The 14,918-nt window shown below is 41.9% G+C and overlaps 1 protein-coding gene across 4 annotated transcripts in view; it reads left to right on the top strand.

Annotated features, from left to right (window-relative positions):
• Window positions 1–14,918, top strand: part of PIP5K1B (phosphatidylinositol-4-phosphate 5-kinase type 1 beta) — a 241,410-nt gene that overhangs the window by 199,333 nt on the left and 27,159 nt on the right. The window lies entirely within an intron of this gene.

Genomic DNA, 14,918 nt, shown 5'->3' with positions numbered 1-14,918 from the left:
TGTAATCCAACACTTTCTATTATGAAGCATTATAGGCAGTAATGTGAAATCACCCATGTGTTTATATTAATTGTGTATGTTATAAGTGAAAGAAACAACCTTAATTATATGTAAAATCTGATAAACAATCTAATGCTGTTTAAATCTGAAACAACGCTACCGAGATTTTGTTTTTGATATTAGGTTCCAAATGAAGCTATGCTGGCCCTTTAAAAATAAACACAAAATACCATCACCATGGTGTAGTATGTAAAAAAAAAACTGCTTCAATTTATTAACTTACAATGGTAACGAATCACATCCACATATATCTCAATACAATGGCTCTGTCAAATCCACCATCGGCGTGCGTGATGACGTCACTCGCCCAGCTCCGCCCAGCGTGTTTCTTTCCTAAGAGCGCTTTCATAGGTTAGAGCTCCTGATGCCTCTATTTTGTATGTAGATTTAAATGGGCAGCGCACCTTAATTTGTATTGTAATTTTACAGCACGTCATTGTATTGTATTTTAGGTGCTGCAGCTACCATTTATTTGATTATTTAATTTATACTACATGCAAGATTATATTTTGGTTTTATAGTATCAATACTAAATCACATTATTATTATAGTACTTCTTTATTTAGGTAAATAAAACATTGCTCTTGAGCTCTTTTATTTGACATAGAGCCTTAGCATTGTGGGTATTCCACATCATTAGAAACTGCAGATAATCTACTGTTTTCAGTCAGACATAGACTGGTAGACTTGCAGTGTATTGATCAGCAAAACACAACTAGACAGTGGTCACCCCCACATACATACTCAATTACAGATCACATACTGTAGATGGTTTTTTAAAATATGAGCACTCTAGTAGGATTACTTACATTAAGGCCGCGTACACACGCGCGGACTGTTGGCCCAACTTTGTCCGTCCAACAGTTTGAGCGAACAGTCCGCTCAAACTTAGCATGGACGGACATGGCCACACACGACGGACGAATAGTTTGCTGAAACCGTGCGCGATGACGTGAACGGCACGTACGACGGGACGAAAAATACGACGTCCTATACACTGCAATGCAACCTTCCGACGTGGAAATCCTTTCTGAGCATGCGCGAGACTTAGTTGGCCGAACAAGCCTACACACGAGCGAACAGTCCGCTGAAACCTTGTTTCAGCGGACAGTTTTTCGGAATTTCCGTAAGACCTTGTTCGGCCAACTGTCCGCTGAAACTGTCCGCTGAAGCCCCACACACGAGCGGACTGTCCGCCCAAACACTGTTCAGCGGACAAGGTTGGGCGAACAGTCCGCGCGTGTGTACGCGGCCTAAGTTGATCACTTTCACATCTATATCTAAATAACATTAAGGACCGGTTCACACCATGCCCGCATCTGAATCACACAGGAATGGGCTGTGCGGTTCCTTTGCGATTCACATGTGGTTTTGTGCGGTGTCATTTCAGCCCATTAATTTTGAATGGGCTAAAAATTCACCGCACCAAAAGTAGTGCATGCACTCGTTTCTTAAAACGCACTGTAACTGGATCACATGGTACAAAAGTACCATGGGATCCGCTGCAGGCAAACGCAATGCGTTTGGGGTGTTGTTACCTTTTTATTGATACTCGCTTCAGATCGTAAATGTAGTGTGTTTGGCATGCGGGTTGAATCACACAGCATGTTCCTGTGCGATTCAGAAGTGTTCGATTTTTTTTATCCAATTATCATATTCAGCAACAGGTGTCGAATGATCACAAAAGGAGAAACTTTCCACTCCGCTCTACTAGCAGAGACAGCATGATAAAAGTTGACCCAAACTTATCCTTTTGTGTGAATTGTGTGAATTGTAGATGTGTAAATTGTATAACACATTTTGCAGCCGCTCACTCATAGATCCACTTATTCATCCATTCCTTAGTGCTGTGTGCCTATGAAGCAGACACCACATTAATAGAAGTACATGCTAATACTAGGCAGATCCTCCTATTACTGGACCCGGCCTCTGATGCCACTATAAATGTAATCCAATGATTGGAGGCAGGACATGCCTTCAATGATGTAAAAAGCGTTTATTTCCCTAATTGGGAATTATATCCTAAAGGTATTTTTCTTCAATACTTTATTGATTGCTTTGTCACATTAAACTGTGCCAATGAATCCCTATTAGACGGGCACATGCTCATTTTTCTTTTGGGTCTAGGTCCAATATGTAAACTCAACATTTCCTATTTCTGATATGTGCCTGCTGTACCTTGTACTTATATGAAAAAACTTATCCTGTTCTCTTTGTATTACTTCCTTTTGGGAAATCTCTGGTGCTCCTGCCAGTCCTGCTTTCCTATTAAAAAGTGACCACTATAGGCATGGGAGCACAGCGTGGTCAGTTTTTTGGCTGTGCTGAGAACTCAATCTGCTCTCCTCCAATGATCAAACTTGTGCTGACCCCTTCCCCATACAGCCATTCACTGGGAAAATCAGTGTGCTGATGTGTCTCCTACCTCAATTATCTGAGCTCCTAATGCAGCTGAGAACAGAGGGTATGTGATCACTTATAAAAAAAAGGGGGGGGGGGGGAACAAGTATTTATCATGATAAATACTATATATATTGGATCCCAATCTTAGTCTGTAGGGTTCAATATTGAATTGGCCCATCCTTTGCAGCTATAACAGCTTCAACTCCTCTGGGAAGGCTGTCCACAAGGTTTAGGAGTGTTTATGGGAATGTTTAACCATTCTACCAGAAGCACATTTGTGAGGTCAGGCACTGATGTGGACGAAAAGGCCTGGCTCACAGTCTCCGCTCTAATTCATCAGAAAGGTGTTCCCAAAGGTTTTCTATTGGGTTGAGGTCAGGACTGTGTACTGGTCCCAATCATTTGGTGGGTGGGGGGGGGGGGGGTTATGGTGTGGGTATGAGTATTTAAAGCACCAATAATATCAGTAAATATTTTTTATTTTACGGCAAGGATTCTGATAAGTCCCAAAAATACACCTATATACAGTGGTTTAGAAATATGTTTATTTTAGCAAAGGAAGGAGATTGGACACGGTTCTTTTTCACCTACTAGTCTCCATGGGAAGATTCCCAAGACCCTAAAGCAGTGTTATGTATACAGATCTCTGTCTCTCCAACTCATGTATGCATGTTTGTATATAGCAATATAGGGATTAACAAACAAGAAGCTGTTTCTGAATTGTGAAATGAGGTGATAATAACCTATGTTCATTTCATTCATCCAATTGTGTGCAGGGAAGTTTACAAACTAAAGCAGTGATCAGCCACACAAACTTCAGTTCTAAAAGTAACTTCATTGCGTTTTTGGGAGCGATTTGCCAGCAGCAAAAAAAAAGCTGAAAGCTCCTAACTGCTGCTAAAACACTGCCACAAAAACACTATGTGCGTTATTCAGCCAGCGATTTTCTGGCATTTTTTTTAGCTAAGCCCTGGTTCAAACTGAATGAGGTTTTGGAATCGCTTGCATGTTAGCCTATGGGGTTGATTTACTAAAAGCAAATGGTCTGTGCACTCTGCAAAGTGCAGTTGAACTCTGCAAGAGCAGTTGCTCCAATGCTTAGTAAATGAGTAGAAGCTCTGCTGACTTCCATCATCCAATCACGTGCAAACAAAATTAGCTTCTTTTTTTTCTTGCATGTGATTGGGTATTCTTTGCAAAGTGAACCTTTATCTCATTTACTAAGCTTTGGAGCAACAGTTGGCTCCAGCTGCTGTCATCAAGCCAATGAGGAGAGAAAGGGGTTGGGGCTGGGCTCCATGTCTGAATGGACACAGGGAGCTGTGACTCGGTTCGGGTACCACCAAAGCAAGCAGGATGGAGGGGCCAGGAGCACCGAAGAGGAACCTGAGAAGAGGAAGATCTGGGCTGCTATATGCAAAGCCACTGCACAGAGGAGGTAAGTATTGTTTGTTATTTAAAAAAATGAGACTTTAATATCACAATCTGTTATTTCCTTGCAATTACAATAATTAGATGGACAATTTTATTATAAAATTTCAATTCTCTTATGTATTATATGGGTAGATCTAGTGTTTCAGGTGTTAAAGGCAGTTCCAGCACGGCATGTAATACTTCTTACTGTGTTAAGTCATAATGAAAATCAACAAGATTTACTGTTCTAAAACTTTGTGCATAGATGGAAGATGCATCAGATCTGGGAAATAATGTACTGGAAAGCGTTCACCTCCTAGTTAAATGTTCAGCAAGGCATAATCCTGAGTACATTCCCAAATATGGATTGATCATCTTGAGCTGAAGTGTACCTGACAGCATCTCTCAAAGGGATGCTGCTCATTATCCAAATTAAATTAACTTTTCAGCACTAATCCTTCAGGAAAGAAAAGACTTCTGAAACAAAATGTTCTCCCATTTGCAGAATTCTTGTCGGTTGGCATGGTAACCATAGAGAAAGGTTCTGGAAAGAAAGTACTGACACTGAATAATTTGGGGGTGGGAATAAAATCCACTCAGTACAGTACATGACTTCTAAGACTTTTTCATTTACTGGAAGAAGATAATAACAGCCTACAGATATTTTACCTGAGAAGTTTTTTTCCTTAAGGATTAAGGGAACCTACTGAATGTTTATCTTGCAATTGAATCTATAGTTATAGATGCTTCCTATTCTTGATGTACGGGGATTGGTCAACTATTAAAGTAACTGTATATACCAAAAAACAATGGCTACAGGAACACAGATTTAGGTAATATGATTTACAATGGCTGTGTATTGCAACTGTAAGACCCCTTTCAAACGGGGCGAATTGTGTTTTGGTCAATGAGGTTGTAATGTAAACAGACAGATCCCCGTTCTGTCAGGAAAGTAGAGAGAGATCTGCTGTTCCTAGTGATCAGGAACAGCGATCTCTCTCTACTCCCTGTCAGTACACTCCCCCCACAGTTAGAAACACCTCCCTAGGGAACACTTGATCGCCCGCTAGTGTTAACCCCTTCCCTGCTCCACACTGCAGGGTGACTCCACTCCTCCCCCTTCCATCTCAACCACGAGGAACGTCTGTAGGGAAAGTGCTCCCAGCGACAGCGAACTCCAGCGTCTCCACCTCAGGGAACGTGCTCACGAGTCCAGTATCTTAACCACGAGAAACATGCGTGATGTCATATGCCGGTGCTTGCACCGCTACTGTGCATGCACAATTTTCAGAGCCATGATTGGCAATTTGTTTCTTTCGGCAATGTGCCAAAAACATAATTTTCAGCTGATATGTTTTGGCAGCCGAAATTTCGGTGTATCCCTAGAAAAAAGTAAAAAATATATATTTTTTTCAAAATTGGCAGTATTTTTTTGTTTATAGCGCAAAAAAAAAAAAAGAGGTAATCAAATACCACCAAAAGAAAGCTGAATTTGTGGGGAAAAAATTTGTTTGGGTACAATGTCTCATGACCGTGCAATTGTCAGTTAAATTGACGCAGTGCCATATTGCAAAAAATAGCCTAGTCATTAAGGGGGCAAATCTGTCAGAAACCATGAACCAGACCGAGACAGAAGTACAATTAAATCACACTTGTTTATTAATAAAAACTAAAAAGGTAAATGGAGTAAGCGTAGTCAAAGCATAGCCAGAGTCCAGCAACCGGATCGAGTAGTCAGCCAGTCCAGAGTTCAATAACCAGATTGGGTAATCAGCCAGGCCCGAAGTCAGGGATCCAAGTGGATCAACAGCAAGCAGGGTAAGGAGCCAGAAGGGATGTCAGCAAGCCAGTCTTTAAACAGAACCGCAGGAGATGGTGTCTTGTGATGTGACCAAGGCAAAGGCAGAGATGAAGTGAGCTGGACAGCTTTAAGTTGGCAGGTCAGACGAGTAGGATCAGAAACAGCTGGGTGACTGGAGAGAGATGAGAGCTGGCAATTAGCCGACAGCTGAGCAGCCAGCCCAGGGAAGGAAGGGCTAAGCCAGCCCTGACAGTACCCCCTCCTCAATGGCCCTCTCCCTCAGAGGGCCACCGGGCTTGAGGGGAAAACGTCTATGGAATTCACAGAGGAGGACAGGGGCATGTACGTCCGAGTATGAAACCCAGGAGCGTTCCTCTGGACCGTACCCCTTCCAATGCACCAGGTACTGTATGTGCCCACGGAACCTACGGGAGTCAACAATGGATTGTACCTCATACTTCTCATGGTTCTCAACCTGAATAGGGTGAGGACGTGGCATCGAGGTGGTAAATCGGTTGCAGACCAACGGTTTCAATAAGGAGACATGAAATACATTAGAGATGCGCATACTAGGAGGAAGGTCCAACGCATAAGCCACTGGGTTAATCCTGCGAAGGATACGGAAAGGCCCAATAAACCGAGGTGAAAACTTCAGTGAGTGAACATGAAATCGGAGGTTGCGAGATGACAGCCAGACTTTGTCCCCAACCTAGTAGGAAGGCGTCTGCAGTCAGCATGGAGTCTGTACATATCATTAGCATGACGCAAAGCCTCCTGGACTTGTACCCAAGTGGAACGAAGACCACGGAGATTCTCCTCTAACACAGGAATACTCTGCGGAACAAATGAGTCAGGCAACATGGAAGGTTGGAAACCATAATTCACCATAAATGGAGACAATCGGGAGGCAGAATTCAAGGCACTGTTGTGAGCAAATTCTGCCCATGGTAATAGGTCTGACCAGTTGTTTTGGTGGTCAGAAATATAGCAACGTAGAAATTGCTCCAAGGACTGATTGGCTCACTCTGCGGCCCCATTAGACTGTGGGTGATACGCAGAAGAAAAAGCAAGCTGGATTCCCAACTGTGCACAAAAGGCTCGCCAGACCAGGGAGACAAACTTACTGCCCCTGTCCGAGACAATCACCTTGGGCAGCTCATGTAAGTGAAAGATCACCCGAGCAAAAATAAAAGCCAGTTCCTTAGAAGTAGGCAACTTCCTAAGTGGAATACAATGACACATCTTTAAGAACCGGTCAACCACCATAAGGATAACAGTGTTGCCTTGGGAGTTGGGCAACTCCACAATGAAATCCATTGACAGGTGGGTCCAGGGCCTCTCTCCTTTGGGTATGGGTTGTAGGAGGCCCACTGGAAGGTGTCGTGGAATCTTACTCTGAGCACACACGGAACAGGCAGCTATGAAGGCAGTAACATCTGCCCGTAGACTAGGCCACCAGAACTGTTGGGAAATGGCCCAAATTAGTTGATTCTTCCCAGGATGGCCAGCTGGGAGAATGGTAAGTCTGGAGCACGGCAGTACGGAGACTCTCTGGGACAAAGCAGCGGTCACAATGTTTCTCAGGAGGAGCATGGACCTGAGGGGCAAGAATTTTGTCGCCCAAAGGAGAAGCAAGACTGTTGCAAACCGTAGCCAAGATACGATCAGGAGGAATCACAGGAACCGGTACTGACTCCGACTTGGAACTCCAAAAAGTGTAGTTGCTGACTTTTAATAAACATACACTTACCTGTTCCACGATCCAGCGATGCGGCCGAACGGGGTGTCGCTCCTCTCCCCCTCCTCTCCACCGGCGCCTCCATTGCTACTCTGGGCACCCGGCCATGACAGCTTTTGGCTTCCCGACCGGGGACGCACAACGCCTACGTGAGTCGCGATGCACTTCCGGAGTGGATAGGCGATCTCCTGGAACCTGTCGCGTCTCCCAGGAGATCACCTAGAGGAAGGAGCGAAAGGAGTCACCTTGGCGGTCCCTGGGCGGAAGGAGAAAGTGAGACAGGAAGTCTCCCTCCTAATGAAGCCCCCACTCCCCCCCAAAAAAAATGACATGCCAAATGTTTCACTACTTTCTTGACCCAATCATATAACCTGTTTCCTATATGTGTACATACGATTTTATCAACTCCAACAGACCTAATTTTGTTCATTAAACATTTAGGAGTTACAGTATCAAATTTTTTAGCAAAATCGAGATAATCTAAATCTGCTGGACTTTCATCATCAAATTTGACATTAAAGCCAGCCATAGATGGTGCAAATGTATTTCCTGCAACCACGGTCAGTGTTGAAGGAGGAATCCCTCTTGCGGAGCCATTGTGTTATCCCTGCGGTGACGGCTCCCAACAGCAGTGAATTACTATAATAGCCTCTAGCAATAATCACATGTAAAATCCAACAGGCTGGTTGTACCCAAGTTGATAGATCAATCAACTTGAGTACATTCAGCCTGCCCATACAGTACATTGTTTGAAAGAATGATAACAGACTGGTCTGACAAGAATAGTCTTTTATAAATCCATTCTGGTTGTCACTTATGATACATTTGTCACAGACACATTTCTGAAAACAGTATCTTGTTATTCCCTCAAATAACTTTATGTTAGGCTGACTGCTCTGTAGTTTTTATTACAAATACAGTATGTAAAGATACCAGGACATTATATAATGTGACATACAGTGATTGTAAATGCAGAAGGTTTTTATGCATTAAGATAAAAAAAACCTTCTGTGTGCAGCAGCCCCCCTAATACTTATGGAGCCACATCTAGATCCAGCGATGTTGCAGGAGTGTCTCCGCTGCCCGGAAAACACACCTACTCATTGGCTGAGACAGCAACAGGGCATTATTGGTTCCCGCTGCTGTCAGTCAGTCATCCAATGAGGAGAGAAAGGGGATGGGGCCAGCCCGCAGCTCCATGTCTGAGTGGACACATGGAGCTGTGGCTCAGCTTGGTTGCCCCCATAGCAAGCTGCTTGCTGTGGGGACACTCAACAGTAGGGAGAGGACAGGGGAACTGAAGGGGACCCAGAGAAGAGGAGGATCTGGGCTGCTCTGTGCAAAAGCACTGCACAAGGGAGGTAAGTAGAACATGTTTGTTATTTTTAACTAAAAAAAGGAGACTTTAGTATCACTTTAATATTCTTCCAAGATCAGATTTGTGCATTATGGCTGTAGCTGTTTTTGATGGTTTTGCATTCTGCTGGGAAGAACTTGGAGTCCCATCTATAGGTGTATGTAGACTGGCTCCTGGTGTTTATATTGAACCTGAATTCAAATTATAATTTTGTTGGTAACTTCTAGCCACTTAACTTTAAAGGGGTTGTAAAGGTTTGTTTTTTATTTTCTAAATAGGTTCCTTTAAGCTAGTGCATTGTTGGTTCACTTACCTTTTCCTTCGATTTCCCTTCTAAATGTTTTTTTTCTTTGTTTTCTTTGTCTCAATTTCTCACTTCCTGTTCCTCCTCAGTAAGCTGTTGAGTAAGCTTTTCTGGCTGACTAAACACCGCTCGGATGATAGTGTGAAGTTTACTGAGGAGAAACAGAAAGTGAGAAATTCAGACAAATAAAAAAAACATTTAGAAGGGAAATCGAAGGAAAAGGTAAGTGAACCAACAATGCACTAGCTTAAAGGAACCTATTTAGACAATAAAAAACTCAGCTTTACAACCCCTTTAATCCTAAAAAAAACATCCAACAAGTAAGAACCATAGACAGGGGCTCTGAACCGTAATCCCATGGATATTCAAATATACCCTGTCAAACTGTGAAAGATGGTGTGATGGTGTTTTTTTACAGAGTCATTTTAGCTAGTAGTTTTTCTGAATGTTTAAACCTGTTAACAAAATATTACAGTTCTACATAGTGTGTCACTTGTTCTATTAATGTCTTGTGCCGATATAGGCTGCATTCACACTACAGCGTTTTGAATCACACATCTCGCAATTTGACAGTGCCGATGTGTAAATGACAAATCGCTGAACTTGCATTTGAGATGCCATTCATTTGAATGACACCTCAAATCGAGATGCGGGTCTGCCACGATTGTCGCGCGATAAAACATGCTGCACTCGCGGCAATCCGCATCGCCGGAAGCATGCCGCCCCAAAAAAGTTCACAAGCTTCTTTCGGACGACATGTTTCCTGCGATGCGGATTGCCACAATTGCAGCACATTTTATCTTGTGGCAAACCCGCACCATGATTATTTGAGTTGTCATTCAAATGAATTGCATCACAAATGGGAGTCCTGCGATTGGTCATTCACACGTCGGCACTGTCAAATCACAGGCAGGTTCGCAGAAAATCTGTGCGCAATTCAAAACGCTGTAGTGTACAGCCTTAGGTCCCATTTACACCAAAGCGTTCCGCTTTGTGGGCAGAATCACCTAGATTCTGCCCCTGATTCGGAAACGCCGCAATTCGGACGTCCTTGCGATCCCCTTTACTTTGAATGGCACCAAATTGCGGTGCAATTCGGCCACGATTGTCAACTGACGAATTGCAGTAAAATCGCAAAACCAGAATCGCAGGATGCCTGACGCCCAAAAGAAGTACAAGAACTTTTGGGCATCGGGCATCCCACGATTCTGTTTGCGCGATTTTACCACGATTCCACGGGCGACAATCGACAGAATCGTGCCACAATTTGGTGCCATTCAAAGTAACGGGAATTGCAAGGGCGTCCCTCGATTTGCGGCATTTTCTAATCGTGGGCAGAATCACAGCGATTCTGCCTTGCAAAATGGAACGCCATGGTGTGAATGGAACTTACAGTGAATGTTGAGCAATAAGGTTCTATTTGCCAAGGGAGGGTTGAAAAACAGAAACACTAAATACAGAGCTTGGCCTTATGAAAACAGTTTTGTTCCGGTTGTGTTCTTAGATGATAAAATATAATAACTGTGGTCAAACCATGTGATGATAGTGGCAACATAATAGCTTTGGAACATTTTCATCACTAATAACAAATACAAAGAAGATCAATGGGGAATAATCATAACAATAGCTCACATTTTTTCCATAACTCTTAAAATCAGCTTGTGTATTCATCCACAAACATTAAACTTCCTGTCCAGCAATTCACTGTGGCTGGGCTTGGGTACGTATTTAGGTGGACGGGAGCTGCGCATAGAATGCATTAAAGTGGCGCTCCCCCCCCCCATCAAAAAAATTTTGTGTCCAGAGATGAAAGGAGATGTTCCTCTTAATGGTTTTATTTTCATGAAGCTGTCCCAATGTTTGGAATGCATTATGTGGGACTTCGGAAAAGAAGCATAGCTTTGACCATTTATAGTTATATTTAGCATGGAGTTAAAGTGGATTATGGTCATTACACTGGGATATATTTTGCAGACAGCAGTAATTGATAGCAATCCTTAATAAAAGTATTTCTTAAATTGGGAAAGTTATATGTCCTATATATACAGCATTTTTTAAAGGAAAGTTATCATAGCTTTTGGTCTTTTATTGTAATATTATTTATTAAAGTTTATGGACATATGTCTTTTAATATATCAAAATAGTAAGAAATTATAGCATCATCTGCCTGCCTACTTGTTTGCTGCGTCTACATGGCATGTTTTTGAGTCATTCAGCTGTTTGTATTAAATTTGAGGCTATCCCTAACATACATATAACATAATACATGAAATAACATATTACAAAATGCCATAATAGGCACAAGTAAACTACCTTTCTGAAAAGCTTGTAAATGTACAATATTCCAATGCAAAGTTTCATATTTTTCTACCAAAAGCATTTTATTTTTTAGTCTTGAACATAACAAAGCAATTGCATACAAAGATTCTGGACATTTCCATCAGTACTTATGTTGGTAGAGGTGACCATTGTATTTGTACCTTCACCTTGGTAATTCTATTCCAGAAAAACACCGATATAATTAGACTGTTTAATAGACATCACAATTTTCATGTTTTCAATACAGTTACATGCAGTCTCCTTGTGGGAGAAATTAACCAGTTTTGCTGGCACTTGTACTATAGGCATGATGTGACTGTAAACACATCACAGTGTAACTGCAGAATGGTTACCAATTAAAAACTGGCTCATCCACTTTACAAGTGACTCCCTGATACCATGCGTCTACGTGAAAAATCTGCCACTCATTTTGATCTATGTGAATAATACAAAAAATATTTCACAAAACTTTTTTCTTTTTTTCACTATTTTCTTTTTACTTCTTGAATTGTTCTTCCAGGAAACTACAATTTGTTAATATGTTAATATGCAGTTGTTCCCCACATTCCCGACCCCCAACATCCCTAATGCTGCTTACAAGGGGTTTGTGGAGGACAAATATCCCTGCATGTTAATATACAATTTCCTGGAAATTACCTTTTATAATGATAAATCTACTCAAAATTCATAGTATTTATTCTCACACTGCCTGGATGCATTTTTATTTTCCAGCGGCATAATTGTTCGTTTGGCTTTGTCCAGGGACTCCCACCATTTACAGTCAAGACTTTAATATCTGACTTCGGAACTATTCACACTTTTCGCTTTTCATATAGTGCAGTAAAGCCTTCCTATGACAGTATTGACATGTCTTATTCCATCAAATACTCCAAAAACAGGATAGTGGACGGGCCATACAAATCGTTCCTTTATGCCACAGTGGTCAACTGCACACCCAAAACCAATGGTGAAAAAATCCTACTTCTCACAACTGGAAACAATTGATAGCATCCCCCAATTGTGATAGTCACAGTTATGCCGCGTACACACGGGCGGACTGTATGGCCTACTTAGTCTGCCGAAACACATTTCAGCGGACAGTCCGCTCGTGTGTGGGCTTCAGCGGACTTTTTCAGCGTGCAGTCTGGCGTACTAAGTATTTCGGATTTTTGGAAATTCTGTCCGTCGTACTTTAGTTTCAGCGGACAATCCGCTCGTCAGTAGGATAGTTCGCCAGACTAAGAATGGCGCATGCTCAGAAAGGATTTACACGGCGGAAAGGTGCTTTGCTGTGTATTGGACTTCCTATTTCTAGTCCCGTCGTACGTGCTGTACACGTCATCGCGCAAGCTTTCGTCGGACTGTTTGGCTATCCGTGTGTGGTCAAGTCCGTTCAGTGGAAAGTATGACGGACTGTCCGTCGGATTGTATGACGGACTAAGTACGCCATACAGTCCGCTCGTGTGTACGTGGTATTACTGGCACACAACGATCCCTCCAGAGTTTCATACCTCAATGAATGAAGAATGGTTCAGTGGAGGGATATTTGATTCCTTCAGCCCCTCCCAATATAACATTCTGGGTTATATTTTTTCTGCTTTCAGATAGGCCCCATTTATTTCTATATGGCTAGTTCACATCTATTACATGTTTAAATATAGGACATTTGCATTTTATGCGTTTACATGCATTAAGCAATGTAGGAATCACAATTCTATATGCTTCTCCTTCACCTTGCATGATGAGTGAACAGAAAACACAAAATAGGACCTAAATGTGCTTATAAATCATACAAAAACCGGCATAAATGTATAAAATTACACACTAACAATGCATGTAAGTGCCTGTGCACAAATATGAAAGGGTCTTTAACCACTTTCAGACCGGACCATTTTGCTGGTAAATGACCAGAGGTCTTTTTACAATTTGGCACTGCGCTGCTTTAACTGGTAATTGCGCGGTCATGCAATGTTGTACCCAAACAAAATTTGCGTCCTTTTCTTCCCACAAATAGAGCTTTCTTTTGATGGTATTTGATTGCCTCTGCGATTTTTATTTTTTGCGATATAAAGGTAAAAAGATCGCAAATTTTGAAAAAAAATTATATTTTCTACTTTTTGTTATTAGAAAAATCCAATAAACTCAATTTTAGTCATACATTTAGGCCAAAATGTATTCAGCCACATGTCTTTGGTAAAAAAAAAGTCAATAATTGTATATTTATTGGTTTGCGCAAAAGTTGTCACATCTACAAACTAAGGTACGTTTTCTGGAATTTACGCAGCTTTTAGTTTACGACTGCCTATCTCATTTCTTGAGGTGCTAAAATGGCAGGGCAGTACAAAACCCCCCCAAATGACCCCATTTTGGAAAGTAGACCCCCTAAGGAAATTGATAAGTGGCATGTTGAGCCCATTGAATATTTAATTTTTTTGCCTCAAGCGATTGAATAATGACAAAAAAAAAATTTTTTTTTTTTTTTACACAAAGTTGTCACTAAATGATATATTGCTCACACATGCTATGGGCATATGTGAAATGACACCCCAAAATAAATTCTGCTGCTTCTCCTGAGTACGGGGATACCACATATGTGGGACTTTTTGGGAGCCTAGCCGCGTACGGGGCCCCGAAAACCAAGCACCGCCTTCAGGCTTTCTAAGGGCGTAAATTTTTGATTTCACTTCTCACTACCTATTACAGTTTTGAAGGCCATAAAATGCCAAGATGGCACAAAACCCCCACAAATGACCCCATTTTAGAAAGTAGACACCCCAAGCTATTTGCTGAGAGGCATTTTGAGTCCATGGAATATTTTATATTTTGCCACAAGTTGCGGGAAATTTACAAACTTTAATTTTTTTTTATTTATTTTTTTCACAAAGTTGTCACTAAATGATATATTGCTCACACATGCTATGGGCATATGTGAAATGACACCCCAAAATAAATTCTGCTGCTTCTCCTGAGTACGGGGATACCACATATGTGGGACTTTTTGGGAGCCTAGCCGCGTACGGCGCCCCGAAAACCAAGAACCGCCTTCAGGTTTTCTAAGGGCGTAAATATTTGACTTCACTCCTCACTACCTATTACAGTTTTGAAGGCCATAAAATGCCAAGATGGCACAAAACCCCCACAAATGACCCCATTTTAGAAAGTAGACACCCCAAGCTATTTGCTGAGAGGCATGCTGAGTCCATGGAATATTTTATATTTTGCCACAAGTTGCGGGAAAATTACAAACTTTTTTTTTTTTTTTTTCACAAAGTTGTCACTAAATGATATATTGCTCACGCATGCCATGGGCATATGTGAAATGACACCCCAAAATAAATTCTGCTGCTTCTCCTGAGTACGGGGATACCACATATGTGGGACTTTTTGGGAGCCTAGCCGCGTACGGGGCCCCGAAAACCAAGCACCGCCTTCAGGCTTTCTAAGGGCGTTACAGTTTTGAAGGCCATAAAATGCCAAGATGGCACAAACCCCCCCCCAAATGACCCCATTTTGGAAAGTAGAC

Source organism: Lithobates pipiens, unplaced genomic scaffold (genome assembly GCF_037356315.1).
Source record: "Lithobates pipiens isolate NorthernLeopardFrog02 unplaced genomic scaffold, aLitPip1_a1.2 Scaffold_13, whole genome shotgun sequence".
Lineage (NCBI taxonomy): Eukaryota > Metazoa > Chordata > Amphibia > Anura > Ranidae > Lithobates > Lithobates pipiens.
Note: the sequence above shows the minus strand (reverse complement) of the source record. Positions and strands in the feature narration are given on the sequence as shown.